At 42.8% G+C, this 26,767-nt stretch overlaps 1 protein-coding gene across 1 annotated transcript in view; it reads right to left on the reverse strand.

The window, feature by feature from the left end:
* The window catches only part of ZBTB38 (zinc finger and BTB domain containing 38), a 120,669-nt gene that overhangs the window by 47,505 nt on the left and 46,397 nt on the right, over positions 1 to 26,767 (reverse strand). The window contains exon 6 of the mRNA XM_036266187.1: positions 12,907 to 12,972. The gene's annotated coding sequence lies outside the window, so the exon portion shown is untranslated. The remainder of the gene's footprint in view (positions 1 to 12,906; positions 12,973 to 26,767) is intronic.

The raw sequence follows: 26,767 nt of genomic DNA on the forward strand, positions 1-26,767 counted from the left end.
GGGAGGAGGTCGGCCGGACCCTCTGCCCCGTGGGCCGGTGCTCCAGGGGGCTCGCCGCGCCCTGGACGAGGCCCTGGGAGGGCAGCGGCGGGACCCCGGGGCGCCCACGACGGCCCCGCGCGCCCCAGACGTCACCAAGCGGACAGCGGCCTCCGCCTCCACCCTCTCCAGGGAAAACAGCTCAGAACCTGCGGAAGGACAACCCGGTTAGGGGTCTACCGCCAGAGTCCAGTCACTCAGAGTAAGGCCTGGGCCCGCAGGACGGTTCCAGGGTCCCAGACCCGTATTCCAGACAGCATCCAAACCCTGCGCATTGGAGAGAGGCAGGATTCCGAGAAAGTCAAGTGCAGTTTTAATTTAATCAAATTCTCAGGACTAGGGCTGTCTACCTGCGCTTTCCCCGGGCTGTCTGGAGAGGCCTAGATAGATTTTCCACGCGTGGTATAAAAAAGATTTCACGCAAAAAGCTCAGTTTTCTTCCTTAAATAAAGGCTACTGACTACCTGCTAGGGACCGCTCATTGGAAAAGTGTTTACTGAGGCCTGCCACAAACTTGGGGAGCTATGGCCAAGTGCACTAATGTCCAGGTTTCGTTTGCTTGTTTTTAAAAACCCATCCATGTGTCCTGTGTTTTGGTAGAATGAGTCTTATTTTAAATTTGACTTCAGAAAAGATTCACTCCCAGATAACAACTTAGGATAGAAAGTCTGTTCTATGCATGACTTACATCCTGTTTTTAGCTTGGAGTACATGTTTGCAATTCTGTATCCCAGTTCTTGACCATGTTTTAAGAACGTGATCATTTTGAGGAATAACGCAGATTCTGATATTAAATACAAAACCAATAAACCTTTTTTGAAGGGAAAATAGACTGCCTCAAAGTCAAATTAAAGGATCATGAAATTTCAAAATAAAGGCAGGGTTTGGTGCCACAAATAAATATTATCACCAGACCTCAAAAGTAAGTAAGTAAGTAAATAAATAAATGCAGGGTTTTGAAGGCTGGCAGGTTGGGCAACATGCACACACATGTGCACTAGCAGCTCCTAGCCTCTTCAAAGCCAAGGACTCTTTCTTCTCTCCTTAGGCCACATATTTAAAAAGATCTATTCCACTAAATTGCATTTCTTAACTAATGATTCATCTTCCCACTTAGAAAAATGACCCTGCAGTGTTTTTGTATATGTAAATACCAATCAGAGCTTCTACAAAACTTGAGCTAACCCACTGTTAATTGTGGATTCCAACCTAAAGAAAATTGCGGTCTGATTGCAAGTTTACTTGTTTTCACTGAGGCTTTTGGGAAATAAAAAATTATTCCAGCCCAGCTGGTGTGGCTCAGTGGTTGAGCATCGACCCATGCACCAAGAGGTCGCTGGTTCGTTCCCGGTCGGAGCACATGCCCAGGTTGTGGGCCAAATCCCCAGTGGGGGGCATGCAGGAAGCAGCTGATCAATGCTCTCTCTCATAGATGTTTCTATCTCTCTCTCCCTCTCTCTTCCTCTCTCTCTCTCAAGTCAATAAAGAAAAAAAATTAAAAATCATTCCAACCTCCAACAAAACTGAGGCACATGAATTAGGAGCCAAGGACATTGCTTTCTCTGCTTCCCTGAGATTGGAAGGTGGGAAGTGGTAGCACAAAATAATTTGGCCTTTGGATTTTGTCTGTCTGGGTTTAAAGCCCAGCGTTGTTGCTTACAAAGTCACTCACTATGTAACTTCAGGCAAATTACTCAACTTCCCTGAGCCTTGGTTTCCTCATCCGTAAAATGGGGCTAGTTTTAATACTACACTTACCTCATAGGGCTTTTTGATGATTGAACAGGATAACACAAGAAGCATCTACAGTAGTGCCTGGCACATAGTAAGTGCTCTGTATGTGTAAGCAGTTGTGGCTCTTAGAGCTGGAAGTTAAGTATTCAGAGCTCTGAATTCCCACAGTCCAAGCGGTAAGAATCATAGGTTCTGTGTGTAAAGCGACATTTACACCCTAGAAATTTTCCATGGGTAAGCTGCCAGGGTCACATGGTGACTGACATAAAGGGATTTAAACACAGGTCTGACTCCACACTCCACTTTCTGTGCTGCTAACATGTTCCAAGGTGGTACCTTGATCAGAAGCTGTCAACAGCTTGTTAAGGGTGAAATCGGCTCTGGCTTTCCTAAGAGGCTTAGCAAATGAATGGCTCCTTACATCCACTTGGGAATTCACAAACAGTGGCATTTCTTTCTTATTAGAGCTAAATGTATCTCCAGAAGCCAATAGATTCCCCCAAATTGTTATTAATAACGAAAATATAATGGCAACAGTTTTAACCACCACAGCCTAAAACTTACATAATCAGCCTGTCCTTCAGAATTTTCCACCCTTCCTTATAACCAGTTGAAGATTCTCTCTCTTAATCATTCTTCTGATTATGGGGAACTATCTGGAAATTTCCAGGAACGTCCCAACTTGTCATAATTTTATTCTTTTCTGGAAAGGTTTATTCTTTTCAAAACAACTACATGTGATTTCTTTTTCTATAGCTTTACGATCATTTTCATTTTAATACGTTTGCTAATCACAAAAATAAAACACCTAAGACTTTCAAAATTCTCTCTTCTCTCCTTATGTTTCTACCGATTTTTCACCATCTCCACAGCGTGGCTCCTGATCCTTTCCAGGCTTTTCTTGCTTTCTGCCTCATTTCTGTCAATCCCCACAATTTTCTGTTATGCTTCAACTGCCTGCCTGCACTTTTTAAAATTAGAACTATTGACCAATTACACATGTATTGCCCCCCTTCTTTCTTTTTTAAGGTTTCAATATTATCATAATATATACACAGATGTAAATAAGTCTTGTCTCTATTAAACCCACTTGCTTTCTTTGTTCCCCACCATGGGTTAGGAATCCATAACTCTTTCTGCCTCTCATATTTGCAGCACTCAATTTATAGTTTTACTTTTCTTCTCTTTCCCTCATCCTGGGCACAGATTCTATCACTTGGACTTCCCTGATGTGGCTGCTTATCTCTTTCCCTTCAAGCATGTTAAGAAAGTGCTGGTCTGAATCATTTTCTCCAATCTCTACCACGATCCTGAAAGGTCTCTTGTGATGCTGTGTTGAGAAGTCTACCAACACCCTGGAAAAGGCAGTGTTTAGAATAGGGTGTCAACTTCAGGCCTGTGGGAGCCAGGCAGGAACTCATGTGAACTGGGACCCACAGGACAGTCCGTGTTCCACCTAAACAGGGAGTGGGGATGGTCACCACCCAGCCCTAGACCGATTGTTGCCAGTTGGGAATGCCAGGTCTGTAATTTTCCAATGAAGCCAAAATCAGGAATTTCCTATAAAAAATATGAAATGTCAACTAATTAACAACAACAAAAAGGGAATCTGAATCTGACAAGTTTCTAGTTATAAGTAGCAACTCACAAGAAATCTCTGAGATCATGTAGAACAGCACAAAGGAATGAAATCGTCGAACCTCGGGCTGTGGGGACTGTGTCAGACAGACGGCTTCAACACGTTCTTGTAGCGATAGCAAGAAGGAAAGAAGGGGAGGAAGGGAAAGCTGTCGCTTAAATGAAATCTGAGGAAATAGTAATTGTACTGTATGAACCTTTTTTAGAGTAGTTTGAACAAATTGTTTTTTTAAAAAAAAAGACCAAATTTGAATGCTGACTATAATATTTGATGTCATTAAAGAATTATTGTTTTTGTTGCTGTGATAATAATACTGTGGTTATTTTTGTTTCTTAGTAATCCACACTTTAAAAAAAAAATTTTTTTTTAATCCTCACCCGAGGATATTTTTCTATTTATCTTCAGATAGAGTGGGAGGGAGGGCGGGAGAGAGAAACATCCATGTGAGAGGGATACATTGACTGGTTGCCTCCCACACAACTCCGACCAGGGCTGGTGACAAACAGTAACGGAGGTATGTGCCCTTGACCATAATGGAACCCTTGACTCTTTGGTCTGCGGGCCAACGCTTTAACCGCTGAGCCAAATCAGCCAGGGTATAATCCACGCTCTTTAAATGTATTATTTTAGTATCCATATTTTTAAAAGTTTTAAATTTAGAAATATTTCAAAGTTATAGAAATTTGCAAAAATAGTATCCTAAAAACCTATATATACTCTACCCATATCTATCTATTCTTTTTATCTTCACCCGAGGACATTTTTGCATTTATCTTCAGATAGAGTGGGAGGGAAGAGGGAGGAAGAGAGATAGAGAAACATTAATGTGAGAGAGACACATCGACTGGCTGCCACCCACACGACCCCAACCGGGGCCGGGGACAAACTGCAACCGAGGTACATGCCCTTAGCAGGAACCCAACCCGGATCTCTCTGGACTGCAGGCCGACGCTCTAACCGCTGATCCAAACCGGCCAGGGCTATTTATCTACTATTTTTTCATCTGTAAGTTGCAGACATCATTCTCTTTTACCTTTAAATACTTTAGTATTTATTTCCTAAGAAAAAAGTATTTCTCTTAGTCCTTATCTTTTAGAGCGTTACAAAAATATTTATTTATTTTTTATATTTATTTTTTTTATCCTCATCTGAGGACATTTTTGCATTTACCTTCAGACAGAATGGGAGGGAGAGAGGGGGGAAGAGAGAGAGAGAGAGAGAAAAACATCGATATGAGAGAGAGACATTGACTGGCTGCCACCCACACGATCCCAACTGGGCCCGGGACAAACTGCAACCAAGGTACATGCCCTTAGTGGGAACCGAAACCGGGACTCTCTGGTCTGCGGGCCGATGCTCTAACCGCTGAGCAAAACCGACAAGGGCTACAAAAATATTTAGAGACAAACTTATATGATCTAGGATTTGCTTTAAAATACTACCGGGGAGGATTTACAGGAACAAACTGACCAGCCGGTGAGAACTGTTGAAGCTGTGTGAAGGCTACACAGGAGCTCATGAAACTAGCTTTCCATCTGTTTAAAATGTTCATAACAAAGTTCTAAAAGATTATGTTAATGAAAGATTTTTAAATGATATAAAATGCTTATGGTATAATATTAAGTGAACAAAAAGAAGATACAAAATTGTCTACAAAATATTATCTCAGCTGTTAATCACAAGACATGGATAAAAGACTGAAAGAATACATCCCCAAATGTTAACATTCCAATTTATTTCACAGTAGTTATATTTTACTTTTATAATTAGAAGAAAAAAGTTAATACAGTTAAAAAATTAGAAAACAAAACTCTGGTAACTAATTCAATTCAAACTATTGTTAAATGTCAAACAAAATACATATGTGGACTGCACTGGCCAAGGGGCCCCCAGTTTGCAGATTCTGACTTAGAAAATAGGTCCACAAACTGTGGTCTATGGGCCAGATTTGGCCTGCCACCTGTTTTTGTATAACCTACAAGCTGAGGATGTTCTTACATTTTTAAATGCTTAAATAAAAATCAAAAGGAGAATAATATTTCATGGCATGAAGTTTACACGAAACTCAAATTTCAGTGTCCGTAAATGAAGTTCTACTGGGGCACAGCCACAGTCATTTCTGTATCTATGGCAGTACATGTACTATTACTGTTACACTTAATCTTATATACTATTATATTTTTAATTTCACCAATAAAAATTTTGTGGAAAAGTTGCTCTGTTGTTATTTAAATACATACATGATTCTTCAGTTTTGCCTTGATCCACACAAAGCCTAAAATATTTACCCTTTGTAGAAACAGTTTCCAAACCCCTAGCTGACAGTAGACTTCCTCTGTGACCTAACGGCATTGGTGGAAAGAGCACTGGACTGGAAGTTGAGCACGGCTACTTAACTATCTGAGTGACCTGGAGAATCCCAACTGCTCTGGGCCACAGTTTTCTCTGTCAAGTAGCCCTAAGGTCCACACAGCAACTGAGTCTGTGGTTCACATTCCCGTAAGAGCTAAGCAAGAAGTACAGGGACGATGACAACACTAAGTGCTGGTGTGCAGCCAGGTGTGGGTCTCCTGGAGACCAAAAAAGTCAAATAACTGAAATATCCACTGGAGACGCCTACCAGGCATGCAGACCAGGGGCCGAATAGGCTGGTGAAGAGCAAGGAAGGACGGCTCTGGGTAGTGCAATAGCAGAGAAGCATGCCTGCCGTGAGCAACATGACTTTGGGAAAAAGTTTCCAAACTCTGCAGCTTAATGCAGGTATTTCGGTCTGTCTCCAGTCTGAGCTTTGCAGAAGACCAAAAGCACTGGGTCACAGCACATGTGAAAATGCAGCTCATTGAATGTAAAGGTTAATCCAGATCAGTAGAGCGATGTGGGGTGGGGCTCTCTGGCATCCTCAGCATGTAGAATGGGGACCTGGGGATGGAGACTTCATAAGACTCTGGGATAAATCACCTCTAAGGCCATCAATCTGTGGGTTCCTCATAATAGCCCATGTGCGACAGTTAAGCAGCAAGGCCAACATCATGACCAAAGCCAGAGAGAACAACAGGGCACCAGTCCCCACGCAGCAGGCCTGCAGCCTGCCTTTTAAGGGCTCTCCCAAGTCTTCGTTTTCTGGTTGAAGCTCCTCCCCATTCTTTCTCCCTGGGACGCTGCCCACCCCCAGCTTCAGGGTGCAGCACAGCAGCATCTCCTTTTGTTCGCCCACCGCCTGCCTGCCTCCTGACTGCTCCCTTTGTTCCCTCTTTCTTATTTTCTGCTCCCCTTGCTGTCCTCTCAGTCTGTGGCCCTCTCCATGTCCCCGCTTTGCCTCCCAGATGACCACCTGTTCTATCCCAGGGCGTTCTTCTTGATATCCTGCAATGTCTAGAGACTCATTAAATGACGTAGCCCCTTTCTCTTCCTGTTAAAGATCCTCCTCGTCTTTTCCACAGCTCAAGAAACAAGAGGAAGGGGTAAAAATGACAAGGGCACTGCCCTTCTGGGATTTAACCACATTCTCAGCTGGTGGCTTTTGTTTTCTTTCTCACTGGCTTGTAAGGCCCTGGGGCAGGGACTCCATGTCAGGCTGGGCTCAGCTTTGGGGAAGATGGGCAGGACTGTTAGGCCTTAATTAGAGCAAGGCCTCAGACAGGGTAGAAGGCTTTAGCAGGCAAAAGGAAAAGACATTTCAAAACATCCATTTGGCAGCAATGACCACGGGGTAAGAAAGAGAGAGGTTTCTTTTAGTATGTAAAGAAAATCATGAAAGCTCTCACTCTTTTCATGAACCCAGAAAGAATATTTACACGGGCATTTAAAAAATGAAACAGAACCAGGAAATAAACCCCCTCCGCAGGCAAAATTACAGTGAGGGTAGACGCAGGGCTGGTCTTGAACCCCGAGCAGCAATATAGCTGCAGAAGCAAGGAAGCCATTAAGGGAAAAGATACAGAATGTGTTACAAGATCAAAAGAGCAATTTTCTGGTCATTGAGACATTTAGGCCATGGAGAGCCATGCTGGGATCACCTAACAAAGACAAGTGCTTTGGCAACTGGTCTTTGATTTACCTGCTGCCCACAAAGCCTGTAGCAGAACACCCAGCAGGGAGACCCCCTCACTGTCAACCAGGGAAGGTAAAAAAACAAAAAACCCCAGAAGCATCTTGCCTGCATCACAAATTCAAATTTTTGCATTTAAGGGCTTCTCAACTTAACATCTGCTCATGAATGCGAAAGAGTGGCAGCCGTCATCCAGGTCACCTGGCAATGCAGGCAGACCAGCTTGGAGCAGGGCAGCCAGACATACGGTGGCTTATTAGGAGCCAAGACATCTTGGGAAGGAATGAGGGCAAGACCCAGTGTCCCAGGGAAGAACCATCCTTGCTATTGGCCGAGATGCTCCAAACTGAAGGCTGGCCGTTAGGGAACAGTATAAAAGGCCACTAAGAGAATAGCATACCATTCATTCTTTCTGGAACGGAGAGGACGCACAATTGAGCCTGTCTATACAATGTTCTAGCCTTGTGTAGGAACCTGGACTCAGTTTAAACTCTGGAATTTTTATGAAAAATAAAGCAAAAGGCTTCCCAGAGATTTTTTTTTTGCCCTGAAAAGGGGATTTCTTGGGTTAGCACTGAATCTGCAGGAAAATGTCCTCATCACCTGGGGCTGCGATGTCCGGAGCTTCAGTGCACCTTCTTAAGTGGTTTCCAGGTGGGACTGGGTCAAAGGCAGTGACTACTGGCACCAAGTCCTGGGACTTGGACTAAAACCAGCCACGGGTGCCTGGCCCCTTCTCACTGCAGGGGAAGCTTACCTGAATAAGGCTCAGTCCACAGAGTCCTCAGACCTGGCTCTGATATCGTGGCAGTTCTACTGAGAGGCAAGTTCGCAGTTTGAGCACGAACGCTCCTCTGGCTAGTAATGCTCTCCCCTGGCTGGATCTGTTACCATGTAGGTTTCCACTTCAATGCCACCTCTGTAGGAAGGTGTTCCCTGGCTTGCCATTCAAAAGTGTCTCTCTTCCTCCCAGCATGTCACATGAGAGCTTGTTTGGAGGTTCTTGCAGGGGAGCACAGCTACTTGTATACCCTTGACCGAAGACCGGTCCTCTCCTCTAGGGGGACGGTCATGCTCTGACCGGGCATGCAGCTTCAGGAGGGACACACAGGGATCGGTGAGAGAGGAGAGGGACATCTGCCTAGCCAGCCAGATCAGCTGAATCCTCCCTGGTGATCAATGGGATGACAGATGTCGCAGCCTGATCGCCCTCACATCCTCACATTGTTTTTTTCAATTTAATTTAATTTTTTGTTTCTGCACTTGTCTTCTTCAATTAATTGTTTACATATTTATTTCCCCCCATCACCACACTAGAGGCAGGTCCATGAGAAGCAGGCCCTTGTCTCTCTTGTTCATTACTGTATTTCCAGCCTCTAATATGTGCCTGGAATATAGTAGGTGCTCAATAAATGCCTCAACTAGAAATCCAAAGGCTTAGCATGATTTAGTACTAAAGAGAAAAGTGATAGATCTTTGTCTAGATTCTTCGCCCTATATCAACCAGCTCTAAAACATAGCCTGGCTACCAGTCGGCCTATGAGGAAGCCATGGGAATGGTTGAGGTAGGTCAACATCACTCTAGTAGGAAGAGATGAAATCTCTTTTAATTAGAATGTACTGACCCAATAAATATCAACCCAGATGAATATATTTTAGATGACTGAATGAAATATTCCCCATTTACCTGACTAAATAGATCATTACTACAGTCAGGTTAAAAAAAAAAACAACAAAAAAAACCCCAGGTTATGGCTTGGAAAAACACTTCCTATTTTTTAAAGAAAAAAGGAGTTGAGAATTTTATACTATAAATCATTCAGGCAGAAAACCACAGATTTGCCCATTTTATTTTGGTGAGAACAAAGCAGTTGTTTGCACATTCTTCATGTTGCACCTGCTCTGGCCTGCCCAGCATAAACACCTTAGCCAAAAAGTGTAAATTGGTTAAGCATAGCCTTCTGAACAACGAGAAAGACTAAGGACCATCCTTAATAATTGGCAGGAAGTGTTTGGGGCTAATCTAGCAAATTCAATAATAATTGTAAATGGGTAAGTTTAGAAAAGTATAGTGCCTTCCAAGAGGTCGCTAGTTTGATTCCCGGTCAGGGCACATGCCCAGGTTGTGGGCCTAATCCCCAGTGGGGGGCATGTAGGAGGCGGCCAATCCATGTTTTCTCTCATTGATGTTTCTATCTCTCTCTCCCTCTACCTTCCTCTCTCTCTAAAATCAATAAAGAAAAAAAAATTTTTTTTACATAAAAAAGAAAAGTATTGTGCCTTGTAAACGTTTCTGTGAAATATGGAGGCAAGGCATCAAGGCGAAACACAACAAAGTAATAAATAATAATTAGTCTTCCATTCACTGGTCTATTTATTAAAATGACAATAGTACAAAATACTTCCAACAGTCTTATTTGGCTTCCAAGCTCCTTGAATTGTGTTTAAAATTCTTTTAGGCAAGACCAAGAGCAACATAAATGAATAATGCCACACAAAAAATTATTAGGGAGGAAAATCTTCAAGATGACGCAACCATGCTTGAGTTAAAAACAAAAGGATCGGCATTTTTTAAAGAGGAAATCCACTGTTGAATCTATCAGGCTTTCATTTTTATGGTAAAACAATTCCATTGCATCTATCTAATCTTGTGATTAAGATTCAAAATGATTAATTTGTACCAGCCTATCAAAATAGAAGCATTAGAGTTGTATCTTTCTGAATAGCAAAAGTATATTCATTACAAATGCCTGGCTCATTATTTGCTCAAGAGTGAATGACAATTAGCTTGATCCTGTTGCAACTGTTAATGCTCCTGGTACTAAAATAAACAGGCAATACTGAATCAAGTTTCTGACATTTCCCTTCAGTTTACGATCTTCTGATTGATGCTATATTCAAAATGTACTTAGTCATTTCAGTCACAGGCAAGAAGGAAAATGGCTTCCGAACAACCAAAAAAAAAAAAAAGGTGTTGCAGGAAGGATATTTCATGGCAGCCCAAAGAACGAAATCACTATGAGACGAATCATGATCTAATATAATTGAGCCAAAAACTCTAAGCAAAATAAAAACACCACAACAATAGTAACAACAAACCTTTAGCCCGTCAGAGGTTGGATTTTACAGACAAGTGCTTTGGAATATGACAAGCTGCTAGAATACAGCAACTATCTGCACAAATGGTTCTGAATCTCAAGGTTCTTCATACATCGGAGCAAACCTCAGGGAGGTTTCAGGTTTGACAGCATCTATCTCCTAACACACCTACAAGGACATTTCCACAAAGGCTCAATGTGCAGTTATCGTTGGGGTGGGCTTGGCTTTGGGTCTTTCTCTACCGAGAGCTCCGAGGATACCAATGGAGGGATCAAGGAAAACAAGAGCATAAGCATTTTCCGATTCCCAGATTCTGAGATGCCTTTTGTTTCAGTGGCGCTGGTGAACTCGTGATAATGAAACGACACCTTTGTACACAAACCTTGACCAGCATTCTAGAGCATGTTACAAAGAAAACCTTAATTTTGAAAGTACTGAGCACAAAGAGGGGGTGGGGGGGGCTCTCACTGTGCAAGCTTTCTCTATATGTGTAGAAATATGGCTTAGTTTTTAAGGCTTGAAGACCGCATTCTAAAAATGTCTAAAATCAGTTCAGATTCTATATGAGGAAAAAGAATTGTAAATTTTTCATTAAACATTTGTTTCTTTTTTTAAGACAATCTTTTGCATATCTGTTACTGCATTTTTAAATAAGATTTGGTTACCAGGGAAACAGGTTCTGGCCCAGTGTTAATTTGAAACTGAAATATATTTGAGAAGTTAACCTCAAAGGAAGGAGCCCATGAAATTATTTTGAATAGTGCCGGAATTCGGTACTTGCAGAACCACAGCTGTATGGTCTGCAATGAACCATCCTAGGGACTGTGTTTCATTCATTGAAGCTCTTTTTCTTCTAACAGGGCCATCTACATTTAATCTTTCCCCCTTTAAAAATTGTAACTCTTCCTCTCCCTACGTAATAGATATATAAAAGTGTATTTATTCTTGCATATTATCTAAAATTAATTTTTAAGCATATAAGTTATTTTCATCTTTCATATAACACGTTTAAAGACCGCTTCTTAAAATTTAAATATTTTAAATGTTTCATATTAAGCTTGTTTGCGCTCTTTGAAATTATCTCCAGAAACCCATTTATTTTTAGTTTCAAGCTAAAATGGAGCTGAATCAACAGACTTTTCATAAAAATTCTTTTGTTGTCTAATGGCGCCACACCTATCATATATATGATTTTAAAAAAAGAAATCATCTCACTTTTATTGTAGTATCATTTTATAAGTTTATAAAAGCTATATATTTCTATGCTACCTGAATAGCCAATTTAAATGACCCCCCCCCAAAAAAAATTACAACTGTCTCACTTAATTTTTGTTTTACAAGTCATATTTTAATCCATCTAATATTCTTGCTGCATGGCTCAAATTCTATAAAACATGCAAATTTCAACCTACCTGTATGTATCACTTAGTGCAATGTTAGCATGACAAGACACTCAGCCATTTTTATGTGAAGCGATGGAGACCGATTTCTCCGTCTTCTTGCTCACAAGTTTTAGATGCAATTGTCACACACACACAAAATCATACGCAGAACAGCTTGGATGTACTGTGATCACGAGTACTGAATTTATCAACAGGAAAACAGGATTGAAAAAAGGAAGTTTCTCATCCACGGTTTCTCTGAGGCTGCAACCAAGGAGGTGGTGTGTTGAATATTTTCCCTTCCTCCTCTGAGAGTTCAAAGCCCGGAGCTGACCACTGCAAAGGCCACTGTCACATTTGCTGAAAATCAAACCACTGATACCAGCACTGAAAATACAAATTTGAGAACCAAGTTGTTTGCACACCATGGAGTGCATAAGAGTTAAAAATAGATCCCACCTTGCCTCCTACCTGCATAATAAACATGTAAGTTTCAAGTGTTTAATTTGATATTCACATTAATTAACAATACAACATACATTATTTAAAAGACAGCAAATGCAAGAAGAAAAGGGAGACACCATCTGGTAGCAGAGTTTTGTTGTTGTTTTGTTTTTAGGTTTTTTTTTTGGCTTTGTTAAAAAAAAAAAAGGTAAAATCCTATTTTGAATGTGATGAAAAGCAAACATCCAGAAGCAAATAAATCGGAACTGAAAGGTGATATTGAAATATCTAAGGCTGTAATGAGGCAAAAACAAGTCTTCACTACCAGATGATATGGCATACAGAGCATTTACATACTCACATCTGAAATACTAGGCAACGTGTAATGAATTCTATACACAGCATGCACACACAGCACCAGCACAGCTAATCCTGCCTGCCATCTTAGGCTCGCAGGAGCGAGATACGCACTGCATGCAGCACACGAGCACTGGGGAAGGAGGAGGCAAGGGACAGCTCACCTTAAATGCAGTATCTGATTAATGTTGGAAGTGACATTGCATATCAGCCTCAGAGTCCTGGTTCAACTGGGTAGGAGGGAACAAAGAAAAATGTCATCAACTGGTGATGCAAGATGAGCCCAATCACTAAACACTGTTTAGCCAACTCCAAATTCTGCAACCAGACAGTAGAAGGCATTTCATACACTTAAGCAGAGCTGCTGCACAATGACTGTGTCCTTCTGCTTCTGAGAATCAAACAATCCTTTCGCTAAGGAAGAAAATCAGCTGGAACGAATACTGTCATGCCATCTTCTTGAAGAAAGCTTTCAATACAGTATGTATCTGGTTTGGGATGCATTTTGTGGACTGTTAATTTCATAGAATTGCTAATAACAACAACAACAAAACAAAAACTGTTAAGCTATGGCAATGTAAAAAAATATTATAAAAGGTGTAGCATTTCTAGATTATTTTTAAAAATCCTAAACGCTGCCGGCAGGCTTGTAGAAGAATGCATGATCAGCTGTCTGTATCAGTGCTATAACCTCTAACCACAAGCGTGTAAATGTATCCTGCTAAATGTATCTGCAGTACAGAACGGCAGATACCTCCTTCGCTGAAATGGTATTCTAATATGAATAAATTTGCTTAAACTGAGAAGCAGAATACAATCAGGACAGAAAAATAAATTGATGCTGAGTTCCTTTGGGTAGACCTGACCAACACGACCGATAAAAGCTATCCTTAGGATACTGACCTAAATAATGTTGACTTGCAGCAGCCCACTGTACTTGCTCAGAACATAGGATGTGCAAAAGGATTTTTCTCCTCCCTCCCCCTCCAAAAGCTAAATTGTAAAGTAACAAGCCATTAACAGAAATCCAAAGGCTATATTTATAGAGAGGCAGCGTACATACTGTAAGAGAAGAAATGGTGTTGTGCTGAGATGCAATGTTTCTTTGTTTTACTTTGAGGCTTATCTTAGCTACGCTTGCATTGCACGATGACATTGACATCATGGAGGTCAGGGCTGACACGGGGGTGCTATCCGTTTTATGAGTGAAATGTTTTCTGAAAATTAAATCTCATCTACTCAAACACCAAATTTCATGTCTTCTTCAATATCACCTCCCTACCCCCGCTGCTCAAGATTGATGTGATCTAGTTTGGCTGTATGTAATAAATCGGAATCACCTTCTGTGAGATTCCAATACTTAATTGTAGGAATTAATTTTTTAAAACAAAAAAAACCTTTAAGAATTCCTATGCATCTCCTTTCAATCCTATCAACACATGCACGCACGCATGCACACGCACGCACACACACACACACACATACACAATTGAAGCTCAAATTGCAATGAAATGTTTAACATGTAGAACAAAAAAATGTGAAAAGAGCTGCTTATTCAGGATTTTGAAGAAATGCTTAATAAGCAAATACTGTTTTGCTACAAAACCAGTGTCACCATGTCCCCAAAGAGAGGAAAACAGCATAGCTTGCTAGAAAAATTTCCTCCATTTCTTGCTGGCAGGTAAAAACCAGAAAAGCATATCATTTACCATGCTGTATAAAACAAGAAGTCTTTTATTTTTAAGGAAATAGAACAGATTCTTTTCCATTCCTTCTTCAGCTACAAAGAAACCATACCCACCCCCACCCTTACATCCTGGACGTAAGCCAACATTTTTATAAAATGCTTTGAGCCTGATTTTGAACACACAATATTTACGTTTTTCTTCTTCATATCTCTCCAAAAGTCATTCACTGCCTATTGCATCATGAATATGCTAATGTTAGTTAATTTTAACGCGTGCAAAAATAAATTAATATTTTCTGGGGTTGCTAGTTTTCCACCGCCTCTATTTTCTATAAGGACTGGCTGAAAATAATTGAGTTAGCAAAACATTCAAGTTCCCTAGAATTTTTTTAAAAGAGCAAACGTATTCGAACATCTTAACTTAGGTACTAGGTCTCATAACCAGATCTTTTGTTTCTGGTTTTCATTCTGTCTCCTCCCCCAGAATCCAAGTGATTTTCAGCTTAATGTGTGGAAAGTACCCGGCCCAGCTCTATCTCACACATTTTAAAATATCTGAGTTGGGTTGTCCAGAGGGTCGGTCATACCTGCACCACACCGAGTCCTCTTCTCTTTAGAGCACCTCTCTCTCTCCCCAATAACTATTCCAGAAATAAACATGGCTCTAACGGAAACAGTAGCTCCTGGTCTGATACCAATGGTGGAACCATCTCCCCCACCCCCACATGACTGCTCTGTGAGCTCTGGTTAGCATTGACAGCGACAGAAAATTAGAATGGAGTGTCCTTCGGCTAATTCCTCCTTTACCATGGGGCCAGGAATTAGAGACTACCACTCTGAGTCACAAGGTGCCAGTTTAATGTCATGTTATCTGTACGGCAGAGTCCTGAGAGTGGGGTTGGAGGAGGCTAACGCGATCACCTAGGCATTTGGTGCTAATAGTGTTGTTCAGATTCCTCATTAATAATGTGTGGAAGCTAGGCGGTCACGTTAAAATACAAATTACCATTATGTAGGCTGAGTAGTCACGACATGGAATCAACTCTGACCACACAGAACTGAGTCGATGCCTAGTCTTCCTGGGCTATAAATGACAGTGACAAGGACAGTCATCCATATCAGGCTCCCATGAGGTGAGTGCATAGTGTTCTGTCCCCTTTACAAGAGTAGGGTGGTGAATGTGGTCAGGTCCCCTGCTGGTCCCTGGAAGCCAGATGCCGGGGTCAGCGGTTTCCAAACCTCCTTGTGGGGTTGGTTCTCTGTCCGCCCTCTGTCAAAAGGAGCCGAAAAGCCATGTGCTGGTTATTTCGAGATGTTCCAAAACACTCCACAAGCTAACGTGGCCTGTTTACCAAACCTGGTTTGTGTTAAACAAATTTGAACTGTAGCTGGAAGCGCTCAGACAGATGAGCTTGTTTAGGCAGATATTCTCTGACTAGTAAATCCTGTTTTGTACTTCTAAAATGCCATGCTCACGCCTGAATTACGCAAGCTTTGTCACGATTACAAGTGGCAAGGGTATGCATTCCCTTGGGATTTTTAAAAATACGCGCTCCTCATCAATATCCTCAGAGCGTATGCACAGACATTAATGTAAGAGACAAATCACCTTCCCACCATGTAAATGTTAACCTGTTTTTGCCACTTTGATGAGCCCAGCACCAGGAACCCAGAGTGACCTGGCAGGAGCAGGCTGGGGAGCAGAGCCAGCAGTGGGCAGCGTCTTTCCCTTTGACTGAGGCTCTTACGTGCTCACCGTCTCATTGTTCTGCAGTCTGAGCTCATTTTATTTTTAGTCCTGTGAATTAAAATTAAATTGCATGGCTACGCAAAGAACATAATTCAAGTATGAGCCAAGCTTGAGTCTCTATGTTTTAAAAAAGCGTTGTCAGGGCACTGAGTCCCAAAGGAATCCTGGGTTGATAAACATTTGGATCAGTTTGCACATTTCTCACTCCATTCACTGCATTAAAAATTATAGCTGGTTTCTGTTTACACCTAGTATAGAGAGTCAACATTTGTGGGTTTTGTTACCAGGTTAGGCTGTTTTGATCTAAATTTTTAAAAATAAAATATTTACCAAAATATAACATTTTTGCTTAAATTCTTAGAATTTTAAAAGATTTAAAAATGTTTTGCAGTTGGTTATTATATCTGTTTATAGTGTATTTAGCTCTGGAAACAACATGGTTACAATCTCTCAACAGCTGAAAATGCATTTGGATGGTATATTTTAGCCTAAATGTTCTGGAAAGTCCAGTGCTACTTCAATCACCTACATTTTGCCTAGAGATCTGGGCAGAAACTTCTGTTTTCTACCTTGATCAGAGCGACGTCTATAATAGCTACCATTTATTGAGAACCTATTATATACTCAGTATTGTAGCTATATTATTTAATTCTTAACCAATAATCCTGCAAGGTGGATCTTAGTGATCCATTACCTTTAGGTGAGGAACAAATTGAGGTTACTAGTCACACGGTAAATAAGCAGAGTGAGAATTCAAACCTCATTCTGACCAATTCCAAAGTCCGGGTCTTTCTACCAATGCTAACAAGATAAAACCTCGTCCCTCCACATTCTGCCCTGACGTAGGAATCTTTTCACTCTGCAGACTCCCCTCTCAGGAGCCACGACTACCCTTGTTTATTAGAACCAGCTTCAACTCCCAGGTCCTGGGAATTCGGGGTACCTAGGATGCTGGACCAGCAGGCAGAAAAGATAGAATAAAAGAGGAGGCACAAACTAGACCATGTTGGGAAGCTAAGGTTAGAAAGCAGTAACAAAAAAGCAGAAACAATTTTGTTCAGAGGTTTGTCATAATTTGGAAATGTCTTATGAGGCAAAATAAGTGGAAGAGCTTACATTTCCATCTGAGCAAACTACCTCCCCAAGTGAAGTGCAGCCTTTTGTGTTATAGATGGGGAAACTGAGGCTGAGAGAGACCTGGTCCTTTGTCCAAGAGCACACACTTCATACGTGAATTGACCTATTTGCTCTATTAAAAGGCATATGATCAATGAAAGAAAAATCAGTGTAACCATCAGGACTGACCTGGTTTCCACAAATAGTGTTTTGGGTCTGAACAGATAACCTTAAGTTGGTATTATGAGTTCCTTCCCCAATGTATTTTGAAAATGGACTTTTCAAAAACCTAAATTTTGAGTAAGAGATTTTTCTCCATCAGGGTCAATGTCTCATATGCATCATTTTAATGACTGATTCTCTGTCAACATCTGTACATTTTGCCCCTGTTTCTAAGCCCTCCCCCCGGAAAGTTTGTGATTTTTAAAAATCCAGCCCAGTTTGCTTTCTAGGTCAGTTAGGCCAAGAGCTGGATTCTAGGTCTCCTGCCGCCTGGTTACATGGCCAGCTGACTACGTCTCTCATTGGCAGTAACTGTATATGCCAACCAGATGGCTCTCAAAGGGGGCTTTCTAATCAACTCTATCAGCTCCGCCCTGCCTGGGAATACGAGAGGAGGATTATCTTCTTCAATGCTCAGGAGGCAACAGAAGGAAGGGGTGGGTGAACAGATATGCCTGAGAAGTCTGAATTCCAGGAAGCCTCCTCCAACCCTTAGACAGAAGCGTTCTCATTCCCATTCCTGAGCATCTGTGTGAGACATGGGAAGGGAGCATACACTCGATGGCAAGGGTCGGGCAGCAAGCGTGGGGGACCAAACTGAAGTTGCTTTCCAGGAAAGAGCTGGAGGGAGAAGGGGAATGGGAACCACGTGGTTTTCAACAGAGAACAAGTGGTAAGTGACTTGAGGCTGCAAGGGAGATTGGTGGATACCATCCCACCCACCTGAATCCAGCTCCCTCTCCTGTGAGAATACCCTCAGCATGTCTCTCCACCATTTTCGGTATCACTACCTCAGCTTTAGCAGCAGGATAGTTTCTGCTTTCATTTCTCAGTGCACTTGAAACGTGGCACTAATGCAGACCTTGCATGCACTCGGAGATCTAGGGCCTTCCTGCATCCCTACACACGTTCCTGTGTAGTCTCCCCAAACGGAGAGCAAGTAGAACGACAGGGTCTTCTAGATCCTGAACTGGCAAAATGCATATTCAGCAAGAAGGTTGAGTTTTTTTTCATTCTAGAGAGATTGGCAACTAGGTTGAAAAGGGAGGGTGGGCTGTAAATGAAGGTGGAGAAGGAAGAATTCTTACTGATCGGTAAGAGCCACCCCATGTGGCTTTCTTCATCCCAGGCAACACACATCCCAAGACTCCACTTGGGAACAAACTCATTTGCTTTCTTTTTTCGCAGATAAATGACTTTGCAGCTCAGAAGGGCCACAACCATGCACCTCTTCTCACCAGAGAAGCTTAACAAACCTCAGTGAGTTTTCACTTCCTTTGGACTGAAGGCAAAAGCACAGGCAGTTTGTGTTGTATCGAATTCCCTGTTTTTACTTGTATCTCAGGCCTGCCTCCTGCGAGATCTATGAATCTCCTCTGGGACCTAGAGCGTTGCCTGCTGCACCAGAGGGGCTCATGTGGGTGTGCCCATGATGGACCAACACCAAACTTGGGGGGCCTTTCTCTGCCCCCACCACTACCAGTGGAATCTTCCGCTTTATACCCTGAAGCCACTGCCTGCAATTAGAGAACTCACTCCATGAGTTCAGGAATAGACCTGGGGACTGAAAGTGTCCGTGGAAGTCTTTCAAACACTTAACCCCTCGTTTACCCAGGGGAGCCACAAGTTGTCTGGAAAGCACACCACAGGCTTTGCTTAAATATGTCCCTTCCAGAACAGGGAAAGGGGAGACAGAAATCACAGTGACCTGACAGTGATACCACTGCCTCCAAAAGGTGCCTGAACCTTTCCTCGGGCCCTCGGTGATGGAGCGTGTTTCACAGAATTATAGAGAATCTCACTGAAACTCTTTCTTTGGGAGGAGAAAGGTTCAAAGAGACTGCTGTAACCAAAGACCTCAGCAAACACTGAGGATAAAAGCCATATTACTTCATTTCTGGTATTCTGCTCTTTGTAATCCAACATACTGGCTCAATTTCTTTTTAAATTCAAAACATTCACTCAAATAGGTACTTAATAAATGGTAATAAAATAAGTGAGTTAATGAATAGATGCCACTATAGAGGGTTTATAACTTGTTTCCCAATTCTTCTCCGAAGAAAATGTTATAGTATACTTGTTTAATTTTGTTTAATAAAAAAGCTCAGCTAAATATAATTTTAAGCAAAATAGTAAATATTGGCCAAAGAATCACCTGGGACAGAGCATCCCTTGAGAATATCAGAGAAGTAGCCTTGATTGCTATATTAAGTAAATCAGATTAAGTCTAGCTAGCGGAAGTAGCCTTTATCCTATTTGGTTTGCAAAGAAAGATCTTATGAGTTAGCATGAGCAGCTAAAAATAAGTTGCAGGTTTCATTTTCCGTTGTTTAATATGGTTTTGAAACCAAAAGGTACGTAACGCCAAAAGATTCAATGCCTACTGAAGATCAACTCAAATTGTTTCCTTTCTTGCACATTGCCCTGATCTGCCACGCGCAGCCAGGCCCAAGAAACGTACATTGCTGTCTGTCTCAGCATGGTCTCTTGAGATGAGTACCCCCTATTAAATAAGGCATGGCAGGAAATTGGGGGCTGAGGCCAGTCCTGGGGAACAGTGGCTTGTGTGTGTCTTATATCCGGACAGGATGCCACATAGACATCAGCCCCATTTGCTCAGCCTCAATCTTAGGTGATGCTAGGGACCCCTTTGCAAAGCAAGGGAGTAAAGAAAGCTAGAATTTCACTGAGATGGAGCCTTAAGGTAGTGAGCACAGTGAGTACCTCTTGCCTTAAATGCCCGTGGCCTAATGCGATTCCATACTGCAAACCCAGGCGGCTCACGGTAAGTCTAATTTCAGATCTGTCTTTCCAGGGCCAAGTCGAGCAAGAGGTGTTTCGCTGAGGCGGAAGTGCTTCAAAGGGAAGGCAGCCATCTCACACTGCAGCGCTCAGCTGGGGCCTGCGGCCCTGAGAGAGCCCGGGGCTGAATGAGATGGAAAGGGGGCAAAGAAGGGTTAATCTGCTTCCATTAGAGGAGGGGCCGTTTGGTGAAGGTGAAGAGAATAATCTGTGTGAAGAGCAGAGAAGACAAAGAGCCATTCTAGAAAAGAAATTATTGTGTAGGGCGAGGAGGATGATTTGTCCTAGATTTTCACCGTGAGGCCATTTCTTCGATCTGAGTCTTTACCTCGCTTTGAAGTTGCAGCTTCAGGGAGGGGGGAGGGGCACAGTCAGGCTCAGTGCTGAAATACTTGCGCTTTGATTTCATCTGCGACGGGCGGGCGTCTCTGAGAAGCAGAGGGTGAGGCCAAAGCCACCGGGATGCTGCCATGGAATTCTGACCATAAATCAGAAAGTGGCAAAATAAACAATAGGAGTTGCTAGTGAAAGAGAAACCAGTGGCTGATCCTTGTTTCCTGAGGTGGGGAACATCCCTTTATTTTTTAAACTTAAAAAAACAACTTTTTAAAATTGCTTTAAATAAATTCTTTTGTAAATAGTTTAAGATTCACAAGAAGTTTCAAAAATAGTACAGTGATCGTATCATTTCATCCAGCTTCCCCCAAGGATAATATCTTCTACTTCTGTAGTACATTGTCTAAACCAAGAAATCGACATGCGTACAACACTGCTAACTCAGGTACAGACCGTATTAGAATTTCGCAGTTACTACATGCACTGTGTGTGCGTGTCTAGCGTTCTGTGAAATTTTGCCCCATGTGTAGACTGGAGTAGCCATCGTCACCGCTGAGATGGAAAACTATGCCATCACCACGCTGGACCTGGCCTCAGTGACACCTTGCCCCAGCCCTGCACTCTGGCACTGAGCTGTTCTCTATCACTGTAATTTTGTTGCCTTAAAAATGTTATATAAATGAAATCATACAATATGTAACCCTTTGAGATTGACTTTCTTTCACGCAGCATAATGCCCTTATGGTCCATTTAATTTGTATATAAAGAGTATGTGCCCTTTTATTGCTGAATAATATTCTGTGGTATGGATGTGCCACTTTGTTATCCATTCACTTGCTGAAGGACATCTGGCTGGTTTCTAGTTTGAAGCTATTACAAATAAAACTGCTTGAATATTCATGTACAGGTTTTTGTGTGAACCTCAGTTTTAATTTCTTTTGTGTCAATACCCAGGAGTGGGATTATATGGTAAGTGTATGTTTAAGAAATTGTCACGCTGTTTTCCAGAGTGGCTGCACCATTTACCGTCCCACCACCAAGGAGAGTTCTGAATTCTCCACATCCTCGCCAGCACTGGGTAACACCAGTATTTTTAATTTTCAGCCATGCTGATAGATGTGCAGGGAGCTCCCTCTGATGTCCCCAGTCAAGCCAACAGGAAAGTGTGAAGCTTTTAGAGCTTGGGAGGGGGTTTCAGATAGCTCTCACTGTTCAGCCTTCCTAGTAGTTGTCTGCACAGCAGCTTTGGGCCGTCTGGCATTTCACTGATGGAAAATGGGACTCTTGATATGAGGTGAGCCTTCAGGTGTGTCTGGTTGCTCCTGACTGCCACTGTGGGACACTGCCATCTGGTGATGCTGGTTCTTTGAGGCAGTACCTCTTGGCCCAGGAGGCAGACTGGATACCAGTGACCCTTGCTCCCAAGAGGTGACATGAGAGCTGTGATATGAGAACCAGGGGCAGGGACAGACTTTGCCTGGGCCAGGGTCCTCCTGCAGCTCTGGCCAGAGACTGTGTGAGAACTATTATTTTTAAAGTGGCTTATTAGCAGATATGAGAGGGGAGGTGAACAGGGAATCAGCACAGACTGGTAAAGATGGAACCACCAGTGGCACTTGTCAGGACATTGGTCCCACTGAGCACTTTTTGCCCTTGGACTTGCTACTCTCTTGACCACCCAAGACTCTTCAGCAGCATGTGGACACCTTGCCTGGACGTCATGCAACTCTGATTCTGCCTCCTGGGAGTTACATCCGGAGGCACTGCTGCCACCACATGGGCCTTCCTGGTCTAGGGGTCCGGGTCCTGTCAGCAATGAGAGCTCCATCTGAGTAGCAGGAGCTGCCTCAGCCAAGGAAGCTGTTTAGGACGCCAGGGAGATTGGCGTTGCATGGGGCCAACGTTATAGTGATGACTCAAACTGCTCCAGCCGTGTCCGGAAAGTCACTCGCCACCTGTTGTGCCCCTGATTCAAGGGAGGTTGCAGACCTTTCCAGAATCTATATTCATTGTGATCCTAGGCCCCCAAGTTTGGACCAGAAGGCCAAGATTCAGGAGAGTGATGATCCTGCATAAAGGTGGCCAAGAGATGATGGAGGCCAAGTGCAGAAGCAGTGAAAGTTGGTGATTACAGGCAAATTCTTTGGCACCCCTGCATGCAGAATGACAGGTGCAGCAGAGGTACTCCTTTGGGTTCTAGCTCCTGTGCAGTCACAGGAGACAGACGGAAACGGACTTGGGCATAGTGATTTATAGAACCTGAGCATAAATGGGGCTGTCTGCAGCTGGACAGTCTGTGGAGGTTGAACTTGAAAGTCAAATGATGTGATCATTTGGCCCCCAGAAGTTGAGGTAGTGGAGTGAGAAGAAGGGCAGCCAGATATTATCAGGTGACCAGTGGGTGTCTCTGATGGGCTTGAGCTGTTATGCAGACAGGAATGGATAGTCATACTTCCTTTTAGATGATAATGAGAATTTTTCAATTTGGTGGTTGTTTGTTTACTGTGATCTCTGCTGTAACAGAATTTTCCAAATTTCCATTTCCAGGTGCCTCTGCTCGGACCCACTGCCCCTCATTCAGTGAGATGGGATGAAGCAGCCCAGTGCACAGAGCCTTTCAGGTACCTCCCTGGCCATGAAGTCATGTAATGGGGCTCCGTCGTCGAGGCTGAACCCACGGCAGCTCCCCTTCAGCTCTAGCTTTGTCTTCTTTTCAACTCATGCCAACCTTGACCTAACATTTTCCCACAATGTGGGTCTTGTCCTTGCTCTGGCCCTGGTCTTTCGGCTTCTGACTCGGGACCCCACCTCTCACTCTGTTCTCGTGGCATGGCTCTGCACGGCCAATCTATGTCCTCCTCGATCTAGCTTCACTGTCACCACCTCTGGCTTAGGACGCATGTGGTCTGGCCTCATTAGGCGACTGAAGTGGACAACCCCAGAGGGCTGCCCACACGTGTCCTGAGCTATGGCCCTGCCCATCAGAAGGCAGATAAGAAGTCTTCTAGCTGAGGCCGGAGCTCACTTCAGGAGTTAGTCTTGCTCGTGCCTTGTCCCTGCTCCTCAGAGGTTCAGTGGATCCAGGTCCTTTGTCTGCTCAAGTTCCAATTCTTCCTCTGCCACTAAATCTCTGGGTAACCACAAGGAAGTAAGTGAACTATTCTGGGTTGCAGTTATCTCATATTTATAATAAGGTTTCCTGACTCCCTAGGTGATACTCCTTCAACTATGCCGTATCACGAATAAGGGAAAATCTAAAATTCAGAAGCCAAAAAAGAGTCTTAAAGTTAAATCTTGGTTTAGCTCTATTAGCTCAGGGTTCTCTAACTTTTTTCTGTCTAATAAGTGTTTGCTGAATTGAATGTTGACTTGTACACAGCACATCAATAGTTCTCAGGCTTTAATGTGAATAAGGAGTGGGGGGCTATACTGAAATGCATATTCTTAGGCCCCCTCCAGAGCTTCTGGTGCCACTGGAGCCTAGGAACATGCATTTTAACATGCAAAACTGAGCAAGTTTTAAAATAGACACTGGTAACGTTTTCGAGGCCGATTTATCAATATGCATTAGGAACTTTAAAAATAGGTCATTTGAACTACTGATTCAATTCTAGAAATTTTTCCTAAGATATTCATAAAGGTTTCTCTTTACGAATGTTTACATATTTATAATAGTAGAACACTCAAGGCAACCAAAATGGCCATCAATAAAAAGAATGGATAAATTAAGACTTAGTCCAACAGAAGTCCAAATGTCACTAAAAATCACATTTTCAAAGACCATTTAGTCACTTGGAAAATATTTACAACATACCAGTTAAGTGGGGTGAAAAAAAAGCATATGGATATCATTTTAATAATTGTTAAAAGGAGAAAAAATATATATGAAAAACTGGAAAAAAATACATTGAAGTGTCAATATTGAATTATTGTTTGGTTGTTGTTTTCTTCTCAATATGTTTCTGTGTTTTCCAGATTTTGTGTAGCAACTAGTTAGGGCTCTTCTTATTTGAAAAACAGTGATACATTTTCTAAAAGAAAAGACATGGAATTCGCCTCATGTAGAATGCAGACAGAGGGAAGAGGAGTCTGCTGGCGTCCAGCCCAGCACAGGCCCGGATGCTGGGGCACTCACACAGCAGAGAGGCTGAGTCTGTGCCTGGGGTAAATTTTGAGCTCCATTCTCTTTTACAAAGTACCTTGGTATAGTCGAGGCCAAGGAATTTGGGTCAAGGAGAAAGTCCTTTTCACTAGATACTGTCTTCCTGCTACATTCAAGAATAACAGCCATGGGATCTGGGACAGGGAGAGGAGTTCCCAGTTGAAATGACGTCTTTACTGCTCTCGAGTTGAACTCAAGCTTGTTGCCTCTGTATACTCCTTCCCACCCAACTCCATGGCACCAAGCAGACAGACTGCCGTCATGTCTAGGGGCTCTGGACAGATGGTGGGCTCCAGCGTGAGAGACACCACCCAGCCTCAATGCTTCTGGGGGGCGGGTTCAAAGCCTCCTTTGGCCAATGCACTGGGAGCTCCAGAGAAGGCCAGGAAGCAGTTTTTTTCCGGCAGAGAGATGGCTCAAGTCCATCCTCCCTCACAGATTTCGGTGAGTCCTGGGTCAAACCTCTCTGATACGACTGGAAACCTTGCAGTTAGGCCTCTGGCCTAGAGTCAAACCTTTGCAAACGTTCTTGAAATTTTCACACCACATGCTTTGGCTAGTTAGGGAGTGGTGCCAAAGATCTCAGATGAAAGTCAATTTCGAAAGACAAAAACAAAAAAATTAAAATAATGATACAATATGAGTAGCCACAGCAAAAGCCAAAACACCAAGGCTGACCATAATTATGGTAATTATTTTCATTAACACCTTGACTTGCCATACATTTTTCTAAGTTTCCCAAACCATTTCATATGTATTACCTAACTTACTCTGACAGAATCTCAGGCTTTCATTTAAAAAAAAAAAAATACCATTTCGGAGCTGGGAGGAAGCTTCAAAGTTCTGATGAAAACCAAAGGATTTTTGAGTTAAAAACAAAACCCTGAAATCTCAGTGTGGTGTTTTCCAACTTCGTTCTTGACAAGAAATCAGGGGATTTCAGCATGAGAAATCACGAAGCCCTATTGCCATGGATTTTTAGCTTTGATGACTATGACATGGCCTTATTGCAAAATTCTCTAAAGGGAGTAATAGAACATTTACAACACTGACCCACGGTAAAAAGGGGGCTTGTACTTCTGTGCTACAAGAACTGCAGACCCCTGGAGCTAGACAAGAAGGACTGGTCTGAGGCACTGCCTACGCCAGCCTGCTGTGCTCAGCCTGCACCTGCTCATCGTGCATCAGCCAGGTCCAGGCGAAGCTCCTTGGATGACCAAGGCTCTGAAAGGACAGTGGTGTCTCAGATTTGAACTATACCCTCGTGTGGAATTGAAAGTTTAAAAATAATAAAATAAAAATTAAGGAAGTTGAAGAAAATCGTAACTTCTCCCATGATGTCTCCTTCGACACTTTTTTGAGAATGTGGAAGATCCAAATATTTACAAAGGGTACGTTTGTTACCCCTGCCTTGTAGGTGTGTCTCCGAGGTCACCCAGCTTGCTGTTCCAACGCTGTGAAGGGGTCGTGTTGACAGCAGTGGAAGTCTGATTTGGGGGTCGCATACCTCTCCCTGCCATGCTATTGAGCTAAATATTAGAAATCAGGAGGCTGACCCCACTCGACCCCCTCCAGACACACACTCATAGGTCAGTTCCTGCACACGAAGTGCTTGGAGGAGTGACGATCACAGAGCAGCCCACAGGAACAAGGTGAATGGACCCTGACGGTTTCCTCCTGACGGTGGCCTTTGGCCCTGCCTTTCCTGGTGGACTCCCTCAGGCTGGGACTTTCAACAACACATCATCCTCACTTGGCTCCAGCTTTTGAAACCTGGTACTTGTTCTCAACTTACTCTTTGGCTGAACCCATCTAGCAGGCACTGCATTCCTCCATCAACATGGTCTTATCTTTAGCCTACTCCACTCTCCCAGCCCGCATTAGGTGCAGTAAATGTGTTCAGCACCCACCAACCCAAGAAAATGGACTTTCAGAGGGTGCAGCATTTTT

This window comes from Molossus molossus, unplaced genomic scaffold (genome assembly GCF_014108415.1).
Source record: "Molossus molossus isolate mMolMol1 unplaced genomic scaffold, mMolMol1.p scaffold_m16_p_18, whole genome shotgun sequence".
Classification (NCBI taxonomy): domain Eukaryota; kingdom Metazoa; phylum Chordata; class Mammalia; order Chiroptera; family Molossidae; genus Molossus; species Molossus molossus.